The sequence below is a fragment of the Lotus japonicus genome, chromosome 1 (genome assembly GCF_012489685.1).
Source record: "Lotus japonicus ecotype B-129 chromosome 1, LjGifu_v1.2".
Classification (NCBI taxonomy): domain Eukaryota; kingdom Viridiplantae; phylum Streptophyta; class Magnoliopsida; order Fabales; family Fabaceae; genus Lotus; species Lotus japonicus.
The window spans coordinates 23,829,480-23,844,145 of NC_080041.1; the positions used below are offsets into that span (position 1 = coordinate 23,829,480).

The 14,666-nt window shown below is 36.9% G+C and overlaps 1 pseudogene; it reads left to right on the forward strand.

The window, feature by feature from the left end:
* Positions 1–1,583: 1,583 nt before the first annotated feature.
* Positions 1,584–9,821, forward strand: LOC130730501 (7-deoxyloganetin glucosyltransferase-like; annotated as a pseudogene).
* Positions 9,822–14,666: the final 4,845 nt, after the last annotated feature.

Here is a 14,666-nt window from a genome sequence, read left to right on the forward strand (position 1 = left end):
CAACACAAGCTGGCATTCTCTAATCCACTCAAATTCAAAATATAATGGCAGATGAGAATGCTCCATATCTCGAACTTATTTATTCCTTTTAAAACATATTTTGTTTTGATAGAGATATTCTAGAGTTATATAGCTCTACTAAGCTGTGTTTCACGGAAGCAAACCCTTGAACTCATTGCACTTTAAACTTTAGCTGAAAAATTGATCTCTCCTTTCTTCTCTATTTCCCTCTCTTGAATTTGCCATCTAATTACAATCACAAAGCAAGATTTGATGTGTTCCTAACTTAATTGACATTGCAAGATTTAATTAATAACACCCGCAAATAGAACATAAGTTGGCGACACGCATAAAATTTTCATTACGTTCAATCAAATCTTTCGATTTTACTTTTAAGTTAATTTTTTTTAATTTTAATTTCATTTTTTTTTAATTTTAAGGTATTCATTGCAAGTTGCAACTCTACAAGATATAAGGTGGGCTGGCTACACACCCCACCTTAAGGTTAAATCTTAATTTCACTCTACAACATGACCTTCCCCTAGAAGAACTTGCTTGCCCCACTTTTGAAGCCTTATTATTTCCAGATATGATGACTCAGATCATGCCCCTCCTGCTGTAACATCCATGCATTATTTCTCCTCATGCATTAAACGCCGTTGTCCCTATGTTGTACCACAAGCGCATGTGGCTTCAGCCTTCAGGGGTCATGTTCAGTATCGCCTACTCATCCTAGTACCCCTCCAAGGTAAATTGGGTTTTGGTACCGTGAAAAATGGTTTCATAGATGTCAGAATTTAGCTAGTGTTTGCTAGCTGAACAGAATAGAATAAAACCGAATGGAACAAGGCAATAAAATTATGTGTTGTACTATTTTCACTTTTTATTAACCGTTCCAAAAGAAGGAGAAACACACATATTAAAAATTGTCATTAATTTTATGAGATTAATTTCTATGTATTGACGGTGTAAATAATTTTTAGTTTTTTACACTATCATTCAATCAATACCCTTCATTTTGTTTGCTCATAATTAATTTTGAATTTAATGATATTTAAAATAGAAAATGAAAGGATGTGATTGAATCACTGGTAAAACTTTTTACACTGTCAGTGCATAGAAATTAATCTCTTCTCTTAATTTTATTAACTTTTGTCTTCTCATTTTTACTCTTTAAAATGTGTTTCATTTATTTTCATTTATTGTTCTTATAAGCGAATTATTACTTGGATAAACATCAATACAGTCTTAAAATTCTAAGTGGATAAATATATATGAACAATTATTTGTACTCCCTAAATAGACAATTAATTATGAACCGAGGGAATATTTGATCATAACTCAAAAACAAATCCTTCATTAATCAGAACAATTAAGACTATATATAAGGTTAAGAGTCAATAATTATCCCTTAAAAAAACGGAAAAAACTTATTTACACGTTTATTGTAGGTAGCTATTAACCTCATAAATTTGGATAGACATCAGCGCACCTATAATCTTCCCTATAAAATCTGGTTTGCGAAAAAAACATCAAGCACCAAGCATATATTGCCTATTCTTTCATTTGTGCATAAAATTTAAATGGGTTCGTACACTCCACTCTAAAAGAAGCCTCATGTTGTGTGCATTCCATATCCGGCACAAGGTCACATACATAAACCCAATGCTGAAACTGGCAAAACTCCTCCATTTCAAATGAGGTTTTCATGTAACTTTTGTCCACACAAAATACAACCACAAACGCCTTCTCAAAGCTAGAGGTCCTGATTCCCTTAATGGCGTCCCTTCATTTCGCTTTGAAACCATCCCTGATGGCCTTCCTGATAATGACTTGGATGTTACACAGGACATACCTTCCTTGTGTGAGTCCACAAGTAGAACTTGCCTGCCTCATTTTAAAAGCCTTCTTTCCAAGCTCAATGATGCTTCCTCAGATGTTCCACCCGTAACATGCATAGTTTCTGATGGGATCATGAGCTTCACTCTAGAAGCTGCCAAAGAATTTGACATTCTAGATGTTCTGTTTTGGACCACAAGCGCATGTGGGTTCATGGAATCATGGGTTTTGTTCAGTATCACCAACTCATTGAAAAGGGCCTAATGTTAGAGATAGAGAGATAGAGAGAATACACTTTATGTTTTGGATTGCAACCAACAACTACTTTCATTCATTCAATACTTCAAGTACTTATACAGAGTTCTCTACACCTAACTCATTCTACATACAGACTCTTACAATTGGGCTTTTACCCATACAACAAACCATATTGGGCTAAGGCCCAAACCCTATACAACTAACACCCTCCCTTAAACTGAACTTGCTAACTTCAAGTCAGTTTATTCACTCACTTTACACATACCAAGTTCTCCTCTCAGTCTCACAAAACTATCACCCTTTAAAGGTTTGGTCATGATATCTGAGACTTGTTCATCTGTGCTGCAGTGAACAAGTTCTATTCTTCCATCCTTGACTAAGTCTCTCAGAAAATGATATCGAACTTCTATATGTTTACTCCTACCATGAAGCACATGATTCTTGGACAGTTTGATAGCTGAGCTGCTATCACAATAGATCATGGAAGACTTGCTCTGAGAAAAACCAAGAGTTGATAGGATTCTTCTCAGCCAGATACACTGACAGGCACAAAGAGCAGCAGAAATAAACTCAGCTTCAGTGGTAGAAAGGCTTACCACTGGCTGCTTCTTTGAGCACCAAGCAACAGAACCAGTTCCAAGAAGGAACACATAACCAGATGTACTTCTTCTGTCATCAATATTCCCTGCATAGTCACTGTCAGTAAAAGCAACCATATTTCTTTTTCCCTCTCTGCTGTACTTAATTCCAAAATCTGCAGTACCATTCACATATCGGAGGATCCTTTTCACAACTTGCAAATGTAACTCAGTGGGCCTCTCCATGTACCTACTGACCAAACAAACAGAATACATAATGTCAGGTCGAGTAGCTGTCAAATACATCAAGCTGCCAACCATTTGCTTATACTCAGTGGGATCTACCAACTTTCCTCCTCCTTGTTTGGACAACTTTGTGCCAGGAACCATAGGATTATGTACTGGGTTAGAATTGCTCATTCCAAACCTTTCTAAAATTTCTCTAGCATACTTCCCCTGACTAATGAAAATTCCCTCTGAGTTCTGAGTAACCTCCACCCCCAAAAAGTAGCTCATTCTTCCTAGGTCACTCATATCAAATTCCTTTTCCATGGAAGTCTTAAAGTATTCAAACATAGACTCACTGTTTCCAGTAAAGATTAAGTCATCCACATAAAGACTTACAATCAGAATTGCATCATTCTCTCCAGTCTTAACAAACAAAGTGTGCTCAGATGGACACTTGAAGAAGCTTTCCTTTTGAAAATAAGATTCAATCTTGCTATACCAGGCTCTAGAGGCCTGTTTCAGTCCATACAACGCCTTATTCAGTCTATACACCTTGCTCTCTTCACCCTTTTTATGATAACCTTGTGGTTGCTCCACATAAACAGTCTCACCTAATTCTCCATGAAGAAAAGCACTTTTAACATCTAACTGAAACACCTCCCAACCTCTGATGGCAGCAAGAGCCAAAACAGTTCTAATGGTGTCCCATCGAGCCACTGGTGCAAAAACTTCAACAAAGTCCACTCCATACTCCTCTGCATACCCTTTTGCTACTAACCTTGCCTTGTGCTTCTCAATTTCTCCCTTCTCATTGTACTTAGTTCTAAATACCCACTTGACACCAATACTTTTTGCCTCAGGTGGAAGAATGACCAATTCCCAAGTGTTATTTTTCTCTATAGATTCCATCTCCAAATCCATTGCCTTTCTCCACTTCTCACTTTTAACCGCTTCTGAAAATGAAATGGGATCAACTGAGGGAGTAAACACTGCAAGATTAAAGTCATCATCATCAATCTCATCCCCACTTACAAAATCTCTCATCCAGTTTGGTTGAGTAACAGTCCTCTTACTCCCTCCACTAATTGCTACTTCTGGTTGATCTCTGGTAGCAGTGTCAGTTTGTGTAGTAGAGGTTTCTGGTTCTGGTTCTGCTGAACTACCTTGTGTTCCAGAATCTGGAAGTCCAGATGCACCACTTGTGCTTGAGGAACCTTTTTCTGAGTCTGCACTATTTCTGGTCTCATCACTGAGATCTAATAGATCAAGTCCATTTTCCTTTTCTTTTCCCCAATCCCATTTTGCATACTCATTACATATCACATCTCTACTAATTATGATTTTCTGAGTAATGGGATTATACAATCTGTAAGCTTTGGATTCTTCACTGACTCCCAACAGCACACACTTAATACTCTTATCATCAAGTTTTTTTCTCTGTTTCTCAAGAGTATGAACATAAGCAAGGCACCCAAAAACTCTGAAGAAATGCACTGATGGCTTCAATCCACTCCACCCTTCTTCTGTGGTAATGTCTTTGACTGCTAATGTAGGGCTTCTATTCTGAACATACACAGCCCAATTAACTGCTTCTGGCCAAAATTCCTTGGGAACCTCTTTCTCTGACAACATACTTCTGACCATATTCATTATGGTTCTGTTTTTCCTCTCTGCCACCCCATTTTGCTGGGGAGTATAAGGTGCAGTAAGTTGTCTTTTAATACCATGCTGAGCACAAAACTGGTCAAATTCTTTTGAGGTGAGTTCACCACCTCTGTCACTTCTTAAGCAGCATAAAACCTCTCCACTTTCCTTTTCAGAAGCTACCTTAAATTTCTTGAAAAACTCCAAAGCTGAGGATTTTTCAGATAAGAAATGAACCCAAGTTTTTCTACATAAATCATCAATAAAGGTAATAAAATACCTTTTGTGGCTATTGGATTCTGGCTTAATAGGCCCACAGATATCAGCATGAACAAGTTGAAGTCTTTGTGATGCTCTCCATGTGTTCTGTTGTGGGAATAAGTCTCTATGTTGTTTTCCCTTTGAACAATTATCACACACACCCTCTAATTCTTTCAATTCTGGTAGCCCTCTGACCATATTCTTCTGAGCTAACACCTTTAGCCCACTTATCCCCATGTGGCCATATCTTCTGTGCCATAAACTAGTAGCACTTTCAGCAGTTACTTTATGACATCTAGGAGTTTGAACATAAGCTATTATGGGAAACATCCTATTTGATGTCATCTTAGATTCAATAATGAGCCCTTTCTCAGGATGATAAACCTTGCACCATCCACCCTGAAATATGACAGCCAAACCTTTCTCCTGAAGTTGTCCTACACTCAATAGATTGTTCTTCAATTCTAGTGAAAAATACACACCAGTTACCACTTGAGTGAGACTAGCAATATCCAGTTTCACAATTCCCTTTCCATTTACCAGCATTTTTGAATCATCGCCAAGTTTCACAGTTGTGTTAAATGATTCATCTATATCATGAAACCACTCTTTTACTCCACACAAGTGATTACTACAACCAGAGTCAAGATACCATACCTTCCCTCTTGAAGGTTGATCATTCCCATCTGAACGTGCCATCAACAACAACTCTTCTGTTTCATCTTGCAATTCTGCATAGTTGGCACCATCTTCCCAACTTGGGCATTCATACTGAAAATGTCCAAGTTTGTGACACTTGTAGCACTCAACGGCTTTCTTTGTTAAGAAAGTTTCTTCCTCTGCCACGACCTCCTCTGAATCCTCGACCCCTTCCTCGTCCTTCAGTTCTGCCAGAATTGGAGTTGGTAGCTTTCAAGGCCTGATCTTCCTCTTTGTATCCCTTCATTCGTTGTTCATGGACAAGAAGACTGCTTTGAAGTTCATCAATGGTGAGAGTACTTACATTGTTTGATTCCTCAATGGAGCAGACAACATAATTGAACTTTTGGGTCATGGATCTCAAAATTTTCTCCACAATCACAGTTTTTGACTGAGCTTCACCTTGAATTTTCATCTTATTAGCAATGACTAGGGTTCTTGCAAAATAATCATTGACTGATTCACCTTCTTGCATTCCAAGAACTTCGAATTCGCGACGAAGAGCTTGCAGCTGGCCTCTGCGCACCTTGTTCGAGCCATGATACTTGGATTTAATCGAATCTCATATTCCCTTTGATGTATCTTTGTTCAAGATTGTCTCAATGATGCTCCTTTCAACGGATTGAAACAGATAATTCTTGGCTTTGAGATCTTTCAGCTTTGCATCTTCATGTGCCTTGATCTGCTCTGGAGTGGGATTCTGTGGCCGTACAGGGATTCCATTTTCAACAAGACTCCAATACTCCTTCGATCGAAGAAGATTCTCCATAAATGGCCCAATGATCGTAGAACCCATCAAATTTGGGAATTGCAGGTTGTGCATAGTTTGAATTGTCTCTTGAATTGTCTCCCATGGCGATCACTATTCTTTGTTGTGAACACCCTTCTTCCCCCCTCAATCGAACACGCTTCTCCTTCTCTTCCAATCGAACACGCTTCTCCTTCTCTTTCAATCGAACACGCTTTTCTCACAAAAACTGCACTTTTCTTGGTTCAGGCCCCTTACGGAGCTCTGATACCAAATGTTAGAGATAGAGAGATAGAGAGAATACACTTTCTGTTTTGGATTGCAACCAACAACTACTTTCATTCATTCAATACTTCAAGTACTTATACAGAGTTCTCTACACCTAACTCATTCTACATACAGACTCTTACAATTGGGCTTTTACCCATACAACAAACCATATTGGGCTAAGGCCCAAACCCTATACAACTAACACCTAATACCCCTCAAAGGTAAAAAATTGATTTCTATTTCTAGAATAATTAATGAGAAATGGTTTCACATATATGTGAATTTGAACTTAGCTCCTTAATTCGGATTGATAAAACCATAAGTTGCATACATAAAGTTTTGTCTGTCTCTGTGTGCATGTCTTATGGATATTTACACAAATAATGTGCTTATCCGAAGAAAAAAAAACACAAATAATGTTTGGTTTACATATTATTCACCTCCACCATAGGTAAATAAGAAGAGAAAAGAGAGAGATATGATATATGATGTGACTAGAAAATGCGGAAAGATAGGAAAAAAAATGTGTGAAAGTGAGATGAAAAAGAAAGTGATGTGTGAATGAATAATTACTCTATTTACACTGTGTGTATGCCTATAAATTATTTTTCTTTAAATTAATCATCACTATCAATGATGGTTATAGAAAGAAAGTACATGGTTCAAGTGCATTAGGTCTGAATGAATTTGGAGAATACATTTGCAAATTTTACTGTGTGTATGTTAAGTCTCAATTCATTGATACGTGTATTAAGAATGTTACACATAAAAAATGGCTAATTATATGAGCTTTTTTTGTTACAGGCTAATTATATGAGTTTAGAGTAGTTCAGATTTTTAAAGAAAAAGGCTTATATGGCTTTCACATAAGAGATTGGTTATTTTTTAGGGTTACGCATCATTTTAGTCTCTGTCTTTATGTCGCCGTCTGATCTAGATTTCTCGTCAAAAAACTTATTGTAAATGGTTCTCGTCCTTAAAAATTATTTGGAACGGATCCTCGTCTTTAAAAATTATTTTAGGAAAGACAATTTATTGCAGACAGTTATTAGAGGATGAGTTTTTCTGTCTTGGTTATGGTAATAATTTATAAAGCTTTTATTTTTTTTGGTCGAAATAATTTATAAAGCTTGTCCCCCTTCTTTATTGCTTTCCTCAACTGCTGGCAAGACCACGTGCTTAGCCTGTTATGTGTTTGGGTCTTGTATTATCAGCAAATTTGTTTGGGCTTCGGCCTGTTTTGGGCTTTTGCCCTTGAATGTATTAATCTTGGACAAAAAAAAAGAATTTTTCTGGTATCATTTAAAAGTGGAGGGATTTTGGCCCAGTTTGGAAGAGCTTATTTGAGCTTATCTGACAGCATAAGCTCTTATGCCAGTGTTAGGGAGGGCTTATGTAAACAGCTTATGGCAGGCCATAAGCTATTTTCAGCTTATTTTCATAAGCTACTCAGGATAGCTTATGAAAAACAACTTATGCTTATATACAACTTATTTTTAATTTATTTCAATAAATTTTTAAAAATAGCTTATGACCATAAGGTCTTAATTAAGTTGTTTTTCCAAACAAGGCCTTTATGTCCTTTCAAAAACCAATTGCCTTTGACAAAAAAAAAAGCCTTAATTTGCCATGATTTTTTGTGTAGCAAATTTTTATAATTTACCATTTAATCTTTTACACTCGAAATAATGAAACCAAGGGTTTCCACACTCTCCCATTTTAAAATGATATTGAAGCAACACCTTATGAAAAGCACCAAATTTTGTTTTCCGTCATTTTGTTACACTCTTTAAAATTACTCTTTTTTTTTGTCTCTCTTATCTATCCTAATAGATTTTCTAATAAGCTAATTAAAGTAATATTTTCTAAATAATATGGTTCCAATTTTCATTAAAGTAATGATTTTTAAAAAGAAGCTGAAATAAGCCTTTTTACTTTTTTTTAAGAAATGAGTTTTTAATTAAAAAAAAGTGTCTTTTAGTAAAAATGTTGAAATAAACGCACTGTGTAAGAGAAATGTTACTTACATTTACTTTAACACTTTATTATTCTCACATTTATTGGTTAAAATATCCAACCTAATAGTAAGTGAAACCCATATATTATAATTAACCCTACATGAATTTCAACTAGTAATAAATAAAGAATGTTGGTTAGACACTATGAGTGAGTGTTACTAGCGATCCTAAGGATATGAGTGATGATACATGAACATACATTTTTTGCCAACCATACAGGGCGACACACACACTTTTTATGGTTTTATAGTTGTGGTCGTTTTTAACCGCTACTAAATTGTATGTCGAAAGAATGTGGCCTTAAAAGTGAAGCTCTGAGCATCCTTTCATTAAGTAAATGATATTTGACGTGTAGATTCAAGTGACATCACAAATGGATATTTGGAGACTACCCTCGATTGGGTGCCCGACATGAAAGAAATCCGGCTGAGGGATTTTCCAAGCTTCATGAGAACCACAGACCGAGATAATTTCATCTTTAATTTCACAATGAAGGAGTGCCAGAGAGCTCAGAGAGCCTCAGCAATCATTCTAAACACGCTTGATGCCTTAGAGCATGACGTTTTGGAAGCATTCTCATCCATTTTTTCCCCTGTCTTTTCCATTGGTCTTCTAAATCTTCTCATAAAGGATGTCACTGAAAGGGACTTGAACTCAATTGGATCCAACCTTTGGAAGGAGGATTCAGAGTGTCTCAAATGGCTTGACACCAAAGAACCAAGCTCTGTTGTTTATATTAATTTTGGAAGCATCACAGTGATGACGAATGAGCAAATGATCGAGTTTGCTTGGGGGCTTGCTAATAGCAACAAAACATTCTTGTGGATCATAAGACCTGATCTTGTGGCCGGTGAAAATGTTATTCTACCAGGAGAGTTTGTGGCAGAGACCAAAGACAGAAGCTTATTGTTAAGTTGGTGTCCACAAGAGAAAGTGTTGGCTCACCCTACAATTGGAGGGTTCTTGACACACAATGGTTGGAATTCAACGTTGGAGAGTGTGTGTGCGGGTGTTCGGATGATATGTTTGCCTTTCTTTGCGGAGCAGCAGACTAATTGTCGGTTTTGCTGCAAAGAGTGTGGGATTGGTTTGGAGATTGAAGATGCTAAGAGGGACAAAGTTGAGAGCCTCGTGAGAGAGATGATGAATGGGGAGAAGGGGAAGGTGATGAAAGAGAATGCTTTGAAATGGAAGAAATTGGCTCATGATTCTGTTGCTGGGCCAAAAAGATCATCGTTTGAGAATCTCAACAAATTGATTGGTCATGCTCTCTTATGATTAAGCAATGATTTTCTCGTTTGGACTATGTGTGATTTTAATTTTCCAATAAATAGGGTGATCTTGCCCGATACTTACATTGGGTAATTAGACAACCTTATTTAAGCATATTTGATCCCTCAACTTTTTTTTAATTTGTTGCAATCAAAGTTCCGCACTCGTTATTATTCTACTTAAAAACTCTAAATTTTTTTCTTTTAATTAAAATCTTCTAAGATTGAATCAATTTTATTATTGTGGACATTCTTCGAAAGAAAACTCACTAGTTTAAATGTTAAATTTAAGAAAAAATAATAAGTTTCCCCTCTTCAAACCCGAATATTATTCCAAAAGAATAATTCAAGATTTCATTAGTTTTTTATTTTAATTTTTGAACTTTTTTATTTACATTATATATCCAATATGTTATAAACCCTAAAATATTTAAAAATAAAATCAAGATTTAATGATTTTATTCATATGAAAATTAAAAGAATGGTAAAATAGCTTCATTTAAAGGTAGAGGAACTTAATGTTGAAATAGTCAAAGAAAATAGGTAACAAGTGGTTGGCTCCTTTTTCTAGTCTTGAAATATCACACAATGTAATTGAAGGAGATATCCTCATGTGGAGCTTTGATGGTAACAACATACTTAATTAAGTTTTTATAGTACAATGTACTTTGAAGTTTTGTAGGCACAACTTTTAAGTGGAAAAATAAATGATGTTAATACGACTCATTTTGGAGTGCAAATCAAAGAGTTAAGATGATTGCGTCATATTCTGAAGTCTTACTCGTATGTTGATGATATCAACATTCAGAAAATGTTGAAGTACTAGAAAGTAATTCACATGGTGATATGTCCGCCAAATGCTGAACACCAAACCATTCTAAAGCTATTTATGCTAAATTGTTCAAAAGATACTAGTAGTCAGTGAACGCTAATCATTCTTTAAGAAGCATTTAGAATTCATCAAGAAGAATGAATCTTCCAAAAAAAAAGATGAAGTAATTGATGAACACATTGGGTTTGAAGGTTCAGATGATGAGGGTGTTGATTCTGAAGTTGATGAGCTATTAATTATATCTAGAGGATTCAAGAAGTTCCTAAGCGGAAGGAAGTTTAGGAAGACTTTCCGAAGTAAGCGGTACAAGGAGGAGAACTCTGATAAGGATTAGGTTGTGTAATGTGAGCGCAACAAACCAAGACATATTATGAACAATTGTCCTCAGCTCAAGAGTCAATCCAAAGAAGTTCTTCATGAAGAACTAGTGATGTCTATATGGAAAGATCTTGATGATCAAGAGTCATCAGAAGACGATGAAGTTGTTGAAGAAGCCAACGTTTGTCTCATGGAAAGTTCAGCATATTCTAATGGCAAGTTCGGCCTCCTCCTCCACCCCTCTCACAAGTCATAACCTCGTTTCCTCTTTCTCTCTCAATTGATTTGGATTTGGGCCGAAAGGCCAAGCCTTCTATAGATTAATTTTTTTTTGTTTTTGTTTTTATTAAGTTATAATTTAACAAAAAATATATAAAAGTATTTTCACTTAGTTTTAGTCAACTGAAATAAAAATGTAAAATACATAAATATAATAAAAATTAAAAACCGAAAAAAATTTACGTCATTTTTACAAGAACTACATGACTTTGAATTCATTAAGGTAACTGTTTTTACGTATGTCATTAACGCCGCAGGGTGCTAATGCTATGCGCAAATAATTCTTGTTGAAAGTCAAATGAAATTAATTAGCACACTAATTAGAATAATTAGAGTCTGATTTGTACAACTAATTAGGACTTTTATGTCAATGTTATTAGCATTCATAGAGAGAATATTTTCCCTGATTTTTAGGCTAGAATAGTGCCCAGGTCTTTAGTCATTTGTATTCTATAAATACTGCTCATGTATCATTTTTCCAATCAATATAATATCAGACATTTTCCGCATGATATCAGAGCTCGATCTGAACCATCCCTAACCTAGCACCATCAAGTCATGGGAGACCAAAAATCTGATGAGTCACTCAAGGCGGAGGCTGGATCATTTCCGACCAGCTCACACGACGGGCTTACTCACCTTATCACTGGTCATAAGTTGAATGGCCAGAACTATAACCAATGGGTAAGGTCAGTCACGATCTTCCTCCAAGGAAAAGGAAGAGAAGGATACATCACAGGAGATTCCAAGTGTCCTAAGAAAGGGGACACCAATCTTCAAAAATGGCAACTTGAGAACAGCCAAGTGATGACATGGCTGCTCAACACCATGACAAATGAAATTGGTGAAAATTTCATGTTCTATGACACTGCAAAAGATATATGGGATGCAGTGAAGGAGACGTACTCAGATGTCGACAATACATCTGTTGTGTTTGAGATAAAAAGCATACTCCATGACCTCCAACAGGGAGAATCCTCAGTTACTGAGTATTTTAACATACTCAACGGACATTGGCAGCAACTGGACATATATGAAGAAGTTAAATGGTGTTGTACGTAGGATCAGAAGAAATACAAGGACCTGGTCGAAAAAGATAGAATTTACAAGTTCCTATTGGGACTAAACAAGGATCTTGATGAAGTTCGTGGAAGGATCCTTGGAACCAAACCACTTCCAAAAATTCGGGAAGCTTTCTCAGAAGTAAGAAGGGAAGAAAGCAGGAGGAAACTCATGCTAGGGACATCCCTCTCAGCCCCATCCATTGAAAGCTCTGCAATGGCAGCAAGAGGAAACCAACCTCAGCCACCACAAAAGAAAACTCGCTCGTGTTGTGATCACTGCAAGAGGCCAGGCCACACCAAGGGGAATTGTTGGAGTATATATGGAAAACCTCCAGAAGCCAAACAATTCAAAAGCAAGGAAGGCAGAGGAAACACTGTGGTTCACCACCAAAACTCTGAGGTAAACTCTAATTCATCACCATTCAGCAAAGAACAAATGAAAACTCTTCAAAAACTCCTTCAGCAGACCATGTTAACTGCAGGAAAAAGTGGTACTGCTACAGCAGTGGCTCAAAAAGGTAATTTCTTATATGCCTTAAACACTAGCAAAGGAAAAATAGAGTCATGGATCATTGACTCAGGAGCTTCAGATCACATGACTGGAGACTTAACTTTGTTTAGTAGTTATTCTCCTTGTCCCTATAACTACACTGTTCGAATAGCTGATGGAACACATTCTAAGGTCATGGGTAAAGGATCAGTTATTATCTCCCCACATATTACACTTGAATCAGTTCTATATGTGCCCGAACTTGATTGTAACTTGTTGTCCATTAGCAAGATTACAAGAGATTTGAAATGTGTTGCTAAATTCTCTCATAACCTGTGTGAATTTCAGATTTTGGAGTCGGGGAAGACGATTGGAAATGCTAAAGAGTGTGCTGGACTCGACCTTCTCAAAGTTGAAAAATCAGAAGAATTGAAGACCCATTCTTATGCAGTAGCAACAGTTCCAAGTAGTGAAAATGATGTAATGTTGTGGCACTACAGATTAGGCCACCCAAATTTCATGTACTTGGAAAAGATTTTTCTCTCATTATTCAATAAAAATCAGAAGAATTTTCAGTGTGAAACTTGCCAATTGTCTAAGCATACTCACAGCCATTACCCACCACAACCCTATAAACCATCTCAACCTTTCTCATTAATCCATAGTGATGTATGGGGACCTTCACGGGTTCACAACATTACTGGCTCAAGATGGTTTGTCACCTTCAATGACGATCACACACAGGTCACTTGGGTGTTTCTAATGAAGGAAAAATCAGAAGTTGGGAAGATTTTTGAAGTATTTCATAACAAGGTGCAAACACAATTTCAAAGCAAGATTCAGATACTTAGAACTGACAATGGTCGTGAGTATTACAATCTTGCTCTAACTTCCTACCTTCAAAAAGTTGGAATTGTTCATCAAAGTTCTTGTGTAGACACCCCCCCAACAGAATGGAGTTGCGGAAAGGAAGAATAGACACCTTCTGGAAGTGACTAGATCAATCATGTCGGCTACTAATGTTCCCAAACAATTTTGGGGAGAAGCTGTCCTTTCGGCCACATATCTCATAAACCGAATGCCTTCCTGTATCCTTGACTTTAAGACCCCATTATCCACACTTTAAACCACCTTTCCAGCCAGCAAAATCCTTTCTTCCATTCCATTAAAAGTCTTTGGATGTTCAGCCTTTGTCCACAACCTCAACCCCCACAGTAGCAAACTGGACCCAAGGTCTATCAAGTGCATTTTTCTTGGTTATTCTCCCCACCAAAAAGGATATAGGTGCTACTCTCCCATAACTAAACAATTTTACCACACTATGAATGTAACTTTCTTTGAGAATCAGGCCTATTACACCAAAGTTGGCATTCAGGGGGAGCAATCATACAGGTATCCAACTAAAACTTTGGAAACTTTGGAATACCAATCTTTGGTACTTGAACAAACTGAACCTGCACAAACCTTACCAACCCAAGCCTCCTCTCAACCAGCTGAAACAACACCTAAGCCAATTGAAAGGACAACAGAAGTTGTAGCAGAAACTGAAAATGATGGAGTTGAAGTTCTAACTTCATCCCAACAGAATCAAGACCCAAAAGTTCAAGGAGGAAACTTGAAGACTTATGAAAGGAAAAGGAGGAAGGAAGTAGAGTCGAGCACAACTCCAACGCAGAACCATGAGTCCAACCAGGCCCTAGAAAATGAAGTCCCTACGGGTAATGTTGTTCCTAATTCTGTTCCTGTTAACATGAATGCAACTGACACTGATATTCCTATTGGCATGAGAAAAGGGGTGAGAACTTGTACTCAACACCCTATTGAGAGATATGGTTCATATGGAAAGTTATCACAAAAATACAGGTCATT